The 12,570-nt window shown below is 43.2% G+C and overlaps 1 protein-coding gene across 4 annotated transcripts in view; it reads left to right on the forward strand.

Moving 5' to 3' along the window:
* The window catches only part of GHR (growth hormone receptor), a 149,422-nt gene that overhangs the window by 25,310 nt on the left and 111,542 nt on the right, over positions 1-12,570 (forward strand). Inside the window, exon 1 of one of the 4 annotated variants that reach the window (XM_069002444.1) lies at positions 6,261-6,477. The exons of 1 other annotated variant lie outside the window; for it this stretch is intronic. The gene's annotated coding sequence lies outside the window, so the exon portion shown is untranslated. Of the gene's footprint in view, positions 1-6,260; positions 6,478-12,424; positions 12,444-12,570 lie in introns of those variants that run through there. 2 more of the 4 variants (XM_069002441.1, XM_069002443.1) reach the window with 2 other exon arrangements.

The following is a 12,570-nucleotide window of genomic DNA, read 5'->3' on the forward strand; positions in this document are numbered from 1 at the left end:
TTTAAGTACACAAATAATCAAGCATGGTGTCTGTTCCAGCTTCTGTGTTCTACTTTCCACCTAAATCCAAGAGACAAAAGAACTTGAGGTGGAGAGCAAGAATATGTAGCAAAAATTGCAGAAAAATACTCATGAAACATGGGTAGACAATGAATACATGCTCTGAGAAATAAAATGTAAAATACTTAGAGAAGTGAATGGGTTAGGTCTATAACGTGTTAGAATTTAGGGATTCAAACCAAACACTTGGAAAACAACCAAGTAGCCTTGTTTAAAGTGTCTAAACCTTTGGGACACTTTAGACAATAGCATCGTAGGCAGAAGCTTCACCAGACAACTTGTCCTATTGGTGGAATGAAATGGAGGACAATGTGGACACATAGGTGCAGGAAGTGGTCTCAGGATCTGGATTCCAGCTTTGCAATATGTGCCTAGTCACAGTCTTCAATAAACCCTTGACAGGCTGAGAGGATAGGATTCAGTTAAGATCCAGACGGCAACAGTAACACATTCATAAAATAATATATATACACACACACATATATATACCTTAAAAATATATGTATACACATATACATACTATAAAATTCATTGATGTTTTTCACTGTTCATTTGGAGAAGTTCTTCTGGATAGCATAACATCTAGGATACAGAACAACTTGTGTAGAGCTAGAAAGAGGCCAGGACATCAGCTTTGATATTTCTTGCATTAAAAAAAAAGACCAGTGAATTAATCAGTTGAAGTAAAACCTTCATTTCTACACTCCTCCATCTCCCTTCTTCAGAAAAAAGAGACAGCAAAATACCACAATTTACACCTTTCCCAGAGAACCAGAAAGTCATTGTATTCATTACATGGCCAGATAGGTCTTTGTTTTATATTAGCTGTAGATAATGACATGATGGATGACTTAGAAACAAGAGAAAGAGAGAGCAAGAGACCTCAGGCTGTGGCAGTGTTTCTTCATTTTTTCCCTCCTTGCTTTGCCTGTGCCTTCTTATCCTGCATGCATGTTCACATTGATTCCTTGAAGATTAGTTCCTTAGAGAAAATTCTCTGCTTCCACAGATATTTATTGGTTTGGTAATCATTCTGCTTTCATATAAAGTATTTGGGGAAGCTTTGCTCTGTAGCTTTAAAGGAAGCAACCCAGACAACCCACAAACTAGATTTTTCCACATATTCAGAGGCTGAGAACAGAGCTGCTATTAAATATTGTTTTTACTTTTACATACAGCAAGCGCTGTGCATTCCCAGCTCTCGGTACAAGTCTGATCATGGTTGGAATATGCATTTTATTAGTGTGGTTTCTTTTCGTGGCAGGCAATCGTGTGTCGTGGTACTTTTTTCCTGCAATTCTACTTATGATGGAAATTTAGATTAAAAGAGAGCTTCTCTTCTTTCAGCTATGCTATTCTTTATTCCTTATATGAATAACGAATATTAGGAAGGTGAAGGGAGGCAAGAAGAAGAATTGACTTCCCCCTGCATAGAATTTTTACTTGCTATCATCCTATAAACAAATATCTTGATGGAAAACACAGTAAATGCCTAAAAGATTGATTTACTCTCCATAAAGGTTATCACCTAAGTTTCACACACTCAGTGGACTTTCTTTCCCCTTAAGTTTTCTAAAAGCATGACATAAAGAGGGAAACACATAATCTGAATCATTTTCTCATTTCTAAAAGACCAACATTTTCCTTTAACATCGCCCATTTTTTATTACCATTTAGATAAAATCAGTGGAGATTAATTGGAAAAAGATGTGCTGTATTACTAAAAACGATGGATTCATAGTCGCTGTGCTTGGGGGCCAGTAACTTATATCTGTCCTGTTTAATATTTGCATCAATTACCTGGAGGAGGTACCATGTACTCTTGACCAGTTTGCAGATAACACCAAACTGGAGGGTCAATATGCTCAAGGGCAGGGCTGTCTCACAGCAGGACCTGGACAGGCTGGGCAAGAGGGCTGATGTGAACTGCGAGAAATTCTGCCAGGACAAGTGCAAAATCCTGCCCTGGGGAGAAAGAAGCCCATGAAGTGGTACAGAGAGATATTGCCAAACTGGAGTGACCCAGTGAAGCGCTACCAGGATACTCAGCTCAGGAGCTGGAGCATGAGCCCCTCAAAAGGATGTTGAGGGACAAGGCTGTTTCAGCAATGAGAAGGGGAGGCTTTGGTGGCACCTCAGAGCAGCCTTCCCCTTGCTACAAGTAGGGCATTGAGAAGACAGAGCCAGGCTCTCCACAGCAGTGCATGGTGCACAAAGGAGAGACAATGGGCATAATGAGAACTGGGAAGTTCAGAGAGGAGAAGAAAGGAAACCCCTTGCCCCATAGGACAGTGCAGCAGTGGAGCAGGTTGTCCCCAGATGCTATGCAGCCTCCATACTTGAAAGTGTTTGAAACCGATCTGGGTAAAACCCAGCAAGATTTGCTCTCTTCACTGATCCTGTATTGAGCTGGAGGTTGGACTGGGGAGCTCCTGAGATCCTTTCCAAGCTGTGGACTTTCTGTGTTTATGATTGTGTCAAACAAGAAGCCAAGAAATTAAGATGTTAGATTTAAAATGCAGTTATGAATGCATAATATGAACAATATCTTGATTTCATCTGTTTCCTGAAGATTTTCATGCAGTTTTGAAAAATAAAAACTCTTTTTGTAATTAGCATAAGTAGTTTTTCACTCAAGAGAAACATATCCATGCTCATTTTAACCTCAAACCACAGGGAATTTTAAACTACTCAGACTAAACTACATTTTCAGGCCTCATTTAAAAGCTCTGCAGGTAAAACAGTATCAATTAAGAGTGCATTTTGCACTATTGTATTAGCAAAAAGCCCAACAACAAAATGTCACTGTATTTCCTTTCAATATAAACTCTGCCAGGCAAAGAAAACCCTTTTTTTCTAGCATGGACCTTGCATGTGTACCTCATTATATTGATAGAGAAATAAATAAATGAACTCTGCTTTTGCTGACTATAGGCAGCTACTGCCTGCTAAATCAAGCTACGGGAGTTTGGCTGACAGACTTTACCAACACAGCTACCTTTATGTCGCAAAAGCTCGGATTTTAGTCAGTGCTTATGGTAGGCACTCACAGTAAGTCTGGAAGAAATTACAATCAGCACTTGCTTTAGACACTCAACAGTGAAGGAACCTCTTTCAGATGAATTATCAGGGACTGAGCATTGGAATCCTATTTGACATCCTGTTGATAAACACTGCATTATACACTAATGTAAACAGTGAGCATAACCAGACTCAGACATGATTTTGTCTTCAGCACTTGGTTCCAGAGCATCATGCTCAGGAAGGATTGGACTTTAACTACACTGTTTGGAAAGGCATGAAGCAGCAACTGAATGTACAGAGAAAGGGTAGGTGTAGGCATCCCTGGATATTATGTCAGAACAAATGGTCAGAATTCAGGTATCTTTACTGAGTGTCCTCAAGCCAGGACAGTCTTTTTCAGTCTTTTTAAGGAGATTGGACAGAATCTGGAAGAGTGGTAATGCAGCATAAATGAAAAAGTGAAGGACATGGGCATAGATGAAACGATACATAGTTTTAAAGGTTGATGTTTCCTAACAGATGTATAAAAAATACAGGCTATTTCTATATTGTTGCTGAGCTACATTTAAGATTCGTGCTTCATAAGATGCCAGTCTTGGATACTTTAAAGCTAATTTCTCTGTGTGATTAAACTACTACTATCAGTACAGAATAAATGTAATATCCCCTGAAATCCTCCAAAGAAACTGAGAATAATTGTTATTAAAAGACAGGCCTTTTTTTTTTTAATGAGAGAAGCCAAAAGACCACTGACCATTTATTATGCAATTTATTTTTATTTGAATGATTAAGAAAATTCAAAGTATTTGTCATACACACAAGTTACACACAGCCTTGTGCTTTCACAGATCCAAGGCCAGCTGTAGACAATGTAGAAACTCCACTCTTATCTGTCTCCTGTCTTTCCAGCCCCACCCACACCCTCACAAGCTTTCTGATTGAAAATTACTTTGGCTGCTTTTGCCTAAATCTGGTCTTGTTGGCAGTGTACTGTGTTTGACATCAGTCCTCATGAAACTAAACTAGTTATCATGTGAAGAAATAAAAAACTTTATCTAGTGTAGAGAAAGTCCAGGCAGATATAAACCTAGAATATATACTAAATCTATGGATTTATTATTATCCAAGTTTATTTGTACATATTATGATGGAGCAGTAAATTTTTTTCTCTGGTTTATCTATGTGGTATTTTACATGCTCAGCTCTCACTGCTACTTGGTTAATGTAAACTGTTTGTCATAGTCTCAGGTGTTATTATGTTATAGGAATGTTGTATTAAACAAACCCCATAAATATCTCTGGACCTGGAATCTTCCTCTTTTAACACAGTGCTTCAACCACAGAACTACAGGGCCAGTATCAGACTTGTGGTTGCAATTTCTAACACAATGACTTATTAATCATGCTTTGCCATAGCTTCAGTACAAGAGGTAAGAATGAAAGGCCTGGATAACAACCACTAGTCTGGCAGCAGAGGCATCTCCCAAGAGAATTGGGTGTGAATCCCTTGACCAGTAAGAACTGGAACTTAATGTCCTTTGCATCTGTATTAATGCAAATACTATGGTATTGCTTGATACTGTTAAAAAAATTCTGTGATTTTGGATGAGGAAAAGGCAGGAGATGGTTCTTGTGCAGGAATAAGAAAGGTGAATCTGTGTGCCCTTAGTTTAAAACCTCAGTGATACAGTGTTAATAAGTCGTGTACTTATTAACATGTCAGACTTTAATTCTCTTAAGTCAATTGGAAATTGATGTGGTCGCATCTTACAGTCCATCTTACCCCTGGTACACGCTTTTACCCCCCTGGAACACTTTGTTCTAGGCAGAGCAAGCCTGGATCACCAGCCCAGTTGAGGGCAGATCACTTGCTGCTTGCAGGTCAGTTTTTGAGGAACCCCAGCTTCCTAAGCCAAGCAGCTCCCAGTCTGGGAGCACCTGGTTCAATAGCAAGGGAAGGGCAGCACCAACCTGAGTAGCCAGAGGTGCCAGGAGCTGCATTGTTCCCAGTCATTACAGACAAAATACTTCCATATGCTGGCACTGCTATTCCTGTTCGCCAAACCACAGGAGAAAGCTTGGACGAGATACAATTCTCTTCCCAGTTAATTTCACAGGGAACTTTGTGACTTACTGAATGATTGTGAAACTCTTACAACACTGACCTGTGTGGCTCTTGTCCCACCTTTGTTTTACAAGGAAGCCAGATGCTGAGCCATTTTGAAGGTGGAGGACACACATAGGACAGGGGGCCCGCAAGGGCCTAAAAGATCAATGTGTCACTGCCGAGGTCACCTTTGCACATGTGGGTCTATCTCTGGTACTTTGTCAACGCAAATGATAGCTAAATAAACTGATGACACTACGCTCTTTTTGAATGTTTTCTTTCCTAGACTGTTTCTCAAAGAGAAATCTTGTATTGTTTTAAGACAATCCCTAGCACCCGCTCTCTCTTTTGCTGTAGCACCTGTCTACACTCACACTACTCATCCCTGCGTGTGCACTGCCACACACCTGGTCGCGGAAGGTGCCATCATCCTTTCATCAGTGCAAGACCACTTCACTTCACGGGCCCCTGGCACGCTGACACCCCCTTCAACCTAAAATAGTGTTCGTCGCCTTCCTGAGCACGAACGCGATCGCCAGCCCTGCTGAGCCCCTGCTGCAGGCCGGGCCAGGAGGCCGGGGCTCGGCGCCGGTAGCCATCGCTGGTGGGACTGAGCCCGCAGCGCTGAGCTGGCGCCGGGGCCGCGCTCCCGCCCGTCCGGCCGGGATGTGCGCTGCAGTAGCCGCCGTCCCCCCCTAGACGGAGCCCCGCGGCGCAGCCAAAGTGCCGGCACCGGCCGGGGCTCGGGCCGCGCGGCAGCGATCCGCGGGACGCGCCGAGCCGCCCCACCCCGCCAGACACGCTGCCCGGCCCCGGTCTGACCCCCTCCCCGCGGCGGCCGGGTCGGCAGCTGCCGGGGTGAAGGAGAAGGAGGAGCACGCGGCAGTGGCCGCTCAGTGCCCCGCGCCCCGGCAGGGCAGGACAGGCGCGGAGAGGACTGCGGCGGGCGAAGCGAGTGCCAGCCCTGCCGCCGCTGGGGGACAGGGTGTGCAGAGGGGTGTTGGGGAGCGCCCCCCGCCGCCGCCCCCCGCTCCGCGCTGACCTCCCTCCCTCCGCTCCGCTCTCCGCCTGCCCCGCCCCGCCCCGCGGGAGGAGTGCGGGCTCAGCCCGCCGCCCCGCCGCTCTCGCTCGCGTTTTTTGCCGGTCGCTGCCGCCCCAGAAGTTGGGGCCGGCCGCGGCGGCCGCTCGCTAAGGCGTTCCCATGGTGCCGGTGCCCACCGAGGTGGGGCACGCCCGCTGCCGCCCGCCGCGCCGCCGAAACTTGGGGGAAGTTTCCGAGCGAGTCGGTGAGTACCGGGCGGCGGCTCCCCGCCGCTCCCCGCCGGCCGCCTCCCGCCTCCCGCCGGCCGCGCAGCGGCTTCCCCGCCCCCGGCGGCGGCGGGCTGGGGTCCGGCTCCTGCCCGGCTTCGCCTCACCTCGCCCGGCTCTCGCCCGGGGTTGGCGGAGGTCTGCGAGCTTGCCCCGCGGTCCCGGACGGTGTCGGAGCTGCTCCGAGAGCGGGGCCGCCCGGCGTGTCCCGCTGGTGTGGGCAGCGCGGCGCCGGAGCCGGGCCGGGACCGCGGCGTCAACCCTGACTGGGGCTGGGACGGCGGGCGAGGGGCGAGAATTCTTGTCACGTCGCGTGCGGTGGGTGATGGAGGGGGTGACGGGGAAGAGAAGCTTGGCCTCGAAGATCTGGAGAAAGTTTTCTTCAGAGAAACCTTCTTTTCTGTGTGGACTTGGGTTTAAAAAGCAGAGCAAGACTCGTCGTTTAGCTGCCAGCGTCACAATCTTCCTGCTGTAATAGACCTAATCAGAATTTTTCTTCTGTATGGTTTATTCCAGTTTATACAATCCCTGCAATTCCGCCCTCTTTTAAATTTTTTTAAATGCCATTCGTCCATAATTTTGTTTCTTGTTGTGTGGCGTGTTGTACGTACTGCATAGGATTAAAAAAAAAAATAGAGAATGTTTTAAAAAACAAGTACTGCAAACGTTCTGGGCAGAAGTGTGCAAACAGACGGGCTATAGCAGAGCAGTAACTAGTGCTTTATCATAGTAACGGCTTCAGTAAAACTTGTTGCAAACTCTCATGGGACTAATGCTGGAGAGCAAGTGAGAGGATGTGAATTAGTTACTCATCTTTTCAGTACAGTAGGTTTTGTTTAGAATATAGTGTATTATTAACTTTATGGTGTTCAGTCACAGCTTCACTTTTCTCTTTGTGTAGCAACTACAGAAGATCCACAGCTGGTCAACTTTCTGGTCATGATTAAGTTAGAAATAAGAATGAAGCAATTAAAAAACTGTAGACCACTGCTTGAGTTGGATCCCATTTAATTAATGCTTTAAGCAAGCATTTACTGATATTAAAAATTGAAGTTATTTGTCAAGTAAAGATCTTTTTAGCTTAAATCCGAAAGACACTTAACTATAGCATGGACTTGGTTGCTCACATCAGCAATGAAAATGTAGTTGGGCATAGAATCAACTTAAGGAGATTTGGTAAAATTTATTTAAATGCTGGTGTTTCTTTAAAATATGTTATTTAAAGTACTGAGATTAAAGTACATGGCAATTGAGATGTCTTGTGGCTCTGAGTGATAAATGTGTTACTGAAAGTTACTCAGACAGCTTGAGCTGTTTGAAAAGGAATGTGGTGTCTTTCATCTCTACCACATCTCAGTCCTGCATTACTAAAATTGCTACTTGCCGTGTTAATTCACTACATTAACGTGGTCTAATAGTTCTAAACGATTGCCAAACAAGACAGCTTGCCATCCTTCTCAGGAGTAATTTCTAACATTGTCAGTAAGTGGTAGTGGTACTTCTATCAAATACATAACTGCTGAAACTTACACTAATGTATAGAGAAGTCATAGAAACCCACCAAATATTTTGAAATCCTCTGAGTATGGTCAATCATTGTTTTCATTACCATGGGCTGTTTCCTCTCCTGGTCTTGATGTATTTGCACAGCACAGTGTAGCACCATTCAAGTATAAAAAGTCAAGGGCTTTGTAGATGTATTAATTCCTGTAGCACTGTGCAGCCCACAGCACTGCTCCCAGAGAGTGCATGAGTGTCTGTGCCACACTGGCTGTGTTGGGGAAATTTAGAGAGCTCAGTTCTAAACATCTTTACAAACTGAAGTAGCATGTAATACTGTATATGACTTCTTGTGCCCTTTTCCAGTAAGGAATGATCAAAAACTCTGAAGACAAATCTTCTGTTTATAGGTTGGTACCTTTCCTTTTCATGAACTGGAGACTGAGGAAGTATGAGTATACAGTAGTACTGTCAGAGTATAACCTTCACTCACAGGGTCTCTTTTGCCTGAACGTGTGTACGTGTCTGTAAGTGCTTATATAAACTGGAGCTAGGCCTTGCTCCTGTTAAATTAAACTTTTGCTGCAGTAATTGTTTTTTATCAAAGCTGGTATTTATCTCATGCTATTAAAAATACAATACTTACTTACAAATAAGTAAGAATTATAGGACTAACAAGAAGGGGGGATAAAGCTGGTGGGGTAAGAAAAGGCAAGGTTACCAGCAGTGTAATAATGAGTCTACTCAGTCCACATGGCAGCCCTTCAATGATAGGTTAGCAAGAGTGTCAGGTTTCTTTTAAATAAAGGGTATTTCTTATCCTTTTACCAAATATTTGTCTGTTGGAAAAACAATTCCTAGGCCCACTGAACCTGAGGTAGTAATTCTGGGGAGAGGGCAGTATGAGAAAAGCAGGGAGAGAGATAGTAGGGCTGCTACTTCACTGTGGCGAAGGCGAAAGGCTGACGCAATGAGATACTAGCTTGGCAGGAACTGATTTATGTCAGGACTTGAAGGAACACTTTGTGCTCAAATTGTTTATCACAAGGGAAATCTTCCCTTACCGTATATGAATCCCAGTTTAAATCTTTATATGAGGTGGGTGTTTGTTTACACATCATTTTAGTTCATGAGAGATGGTGATGCTTCCTCTCTTAAGCATCTTCTTACCAAAGAGCTGGTTTTCAGTGTATGAGAAGCAATTTTTCCCAGAAAACTGTAAAGCCTGTTTTCTGACAGAGATGAATGTTGTCCATATCACGTGTACTGCGGGTTATGAATTGAAAATACATTTAAGCGCATATTTTATTGACCTTTAGAAAGCATGTATTCTATTGAAAATACCTTAATCACTAGAATTAGTTCTTTTCTTCATTATTAATAAGGTATTATAAACTTCAGAAATGCTTCACAGTAGCAGGGTGGCTTGCAACAGGGTGGAATTTAATATCTCACTTGAACAATATAATGTACCTTGCCGTTTGCTGGGCATTTCAGATGAGCAATGTTGTGAGGGTGTAAAAGACAATTAAAATTATTTTTACTGAAGGAATAAGTGCTGGAAAACACAATTAGTGGTGGATGCCTGTGTGCAGACTCTTGAGTCAGAGTAACTTTTCAGATGTAATGTTGCCCCACTTTGTTATCCATATACTCAGTAGCTGAAGGACTACATGAGTAATCAAGCATTTCTGAGTTTTAGAACTCCAGCTGCCATGCTAGTCATACTTACCATGCTGATTTAAACCATTTATATTTGTCTTTTGGCTTGCCAAGAGATCCACTGACTGCAATGCCAACACCCGTACCTACTAAATTATGTTCAGCTTTATAGAGTTACAAAGGTACTCCTGTTTGTAGTGACACAGTCTGCAGCATAGTCTTTTGTCCTGCTGTTTGTCCAAACTAGCTGTTAGGTTTTGTGGAAGGGATCCATTGTGTGGGATTGTCATCCTGTGGAGGAAGGTCATACAGGGCTGCATGGAGAACACTGGAGAGGTGGTGGAGATGAAGAACTCTGCACAATGATTGCTGGTGAGAGGATATGAAACTCTGGTAAATGTAGCAGAAAATTTTAATCTCTCTGCATTAAGAGAATAAACACAGCACCCATTCTGTTGGTTTGGAATGATTTATGTTTCTCCTTTTCTATAGCCATTTAGTGAGACTCAGAGCATTAGTGTATTACAGTGCTAGACTTGCTCGTCCTCTATGTGACTACTGGGGATGGGTTCATAATGTGTGAAACTGAACTCAGAATGTGCAAGGCAAAGATGCTTTGCTGGCTTTGTGCTCATTAAGGCAGCAGATTGCTGCCTCTGATCACTTAATAAGCTTATTGCTTGTAATCCTAGAACAAAGGTGATATATGAAAATATAAATACGAATTATCAGTTGCATTTGAGTAGGACATTAACAGAGATGGAAATAATTAATATTTAAAACTTCAAAAGCTGCTTAAATAGTCACAAATCCATTATGGTCTTCAAGCTCCATTTGTAAGTGGTCAGTCCAAACATGAAATATTCTTTTGGATGCACAACAGTAATTTTGTACAAAACAAGTTTGTCAGTAGTTAACAGACAACAGCTCTGAGGAAAAGCTGGAAAGAGGTTATTAATAACAACTATCATGTTACAGCATTCAAGCATTTAAATTGAATTTGAATTTTTGCTGCTTCAAGACAAAATGGGATCAGTAAAACTCCACATTGCAGTAAATCTCTAGGATGCATTGTTGGTTGGTAGAAACTGTACCTGTGTTAGGTCTGTGAACAGATATCTTTGTGCCTGACCAGTATGCAAGAGTTTTGGGTTTTAATCCTTACACAGTCTATCTCTACAACCTTGTTGGTATAGCCAAACAACTCCCTTAGTCCTGCTGGAGTTTGGGGATAGTCTGACCATGAAGTACAGTCTGTAGGACAGAAGAAACAGACTGAAAGAACCAGCACATTGTATTCCAGCTATCTCAGTTAAATGAGGATGCAGTCAGTTTCTGCCTTATGCGCCTGTTTCCCAGCTGCTCTCAAATGTTCAGCAAGCAGTCTGATTTCTGCTGCATTCCATGTTTTCCTTTTTTGCCTTTTTCCTATGTGTGTTATGTTAGTGCTACCTATTGGGCTCTCCTTCATTGTATGACTGAAAATATTGTTTGAATTTGTTATGGAATGCTTATTAAACTATGTTTGTTTAAGACTCATATTATGAGCCTGCTTTATAATTTTCTGAGCAATGCCTTGTTTATTGTTTTCATCCAGAAGAGCTTGAACTGTTCGGTGTTTTGATGGTTTGTAGCATTGCTAATGTCTTTATGTGTTGCTATAAAAAGTGAGTGAAAACAAAGCAGGATTCCTTCTAGATGGTGGTTCTTGTCCCTTGCTTTGCATGGGTTGAAGAAGACTGATTGTGTGCGATTACTTTGGGACCAAACTTCACCTATTCTGCCAAGAGGAAGGAAGATCTGATATGAGGATTAAGAGAAGAGCAATTAAAAGCTGCTGTATCTTTGGGTTTTGATTGCATTTTATGGCTGAGCCTGTTACAGTATGTCAGGGGAGCACTGTGGAACTTTTACTTAAAAAGAAACCTCTAAGAAAACCATAGCTTTCATAATGACTGTGACAGTTTGCACTCAGACACAGAGTAGCTCTAAGGACTAAGTCAGATGTTAAGTAACAGAGTAGAATACAGCTTGGTCAGGACTCTACCAAGTCATCTATTTCATAGGACACACAGCCGAAGCCCGTTGAGATGTGCTTATGCTGGAGCTTTGGTCTTGCAGGTTGAGTCCTGGCTCGTTTAGGGCATATACTAGGTGAGTTGAGCTACCCGAACGAATGATTTGCAGGGTGCAGTGGGAAATACTGCTCTTTTTCTAGAATCTGTTTTGAGGTTTTGATCGAGGCACACATATACAACTGCAACACACGCAACTGAAAGGTTTCCAGCTGGTGCTAGTTCCAAATAGTCCCAGCCTACTAGTCCAGCACGTGTGAATGAGCTTATCTTACAGCTGCAATGTTTCTGTGGTAGGATCAGAAAGAGTGTGTGAGACAGTGCTTTACACTTTTCAGCTGTGATTTCTGACCTTTGGAGAGCGTCAGTGAGCCTCTGGGTCTGCTCGTGCTGGGTGGTGCTAACAAACACTGCATGGGAGAGGTGCTTGTTACATGATATGGTCACTGCTGGTTGGCTGTACACCAGCCAGCTCTGCTGCTGCAGGACAGCGTGTACAGCACGGAGGGACTGCAGCCTGAGGTGGGGAGAAACGGCTCTCTGCTTGCCTGTGAGAAAGACTATTTTTGTGGAACTGTGTGATGAGCTCTGGTATCTTCCAGCTCTGAGGTGCTTTAATTAGGATGGCCATATCAGTTGAGAAAACGTTTCAGAAAAAGAAGTCACTGTTGTAAAGCAGCCTGTGCCTCACTACTGCTGGTTCATAGGTAAGTATTTCATTTGAAAAGCTAATTTCCTTGAAATAATGGGTAGCTTTGAGAAAATTAAATTCTTTGGTTGTACTAGGTCCAGATTTTTTTCGGCAGTATGTAATTTCATCTATCACAAGGCACA

Source organism: Aphelocoma coerulescens, assembly GCF_041296385.1.
Source record: "Aphelocoma coerulescens isolate FSJ_1873_10779 chromosome Z unlocalized genomic scaffold, UR_Acoe_1.0 ChrZ, whole genome shotgun sequence".
Classification (NCBI taxonomy): Eukaryota; Metazoa; Chordata; class Aves; order Passeriformes; family Corvidae; genus Aphelocoma; species Aphelocoma coerulescens.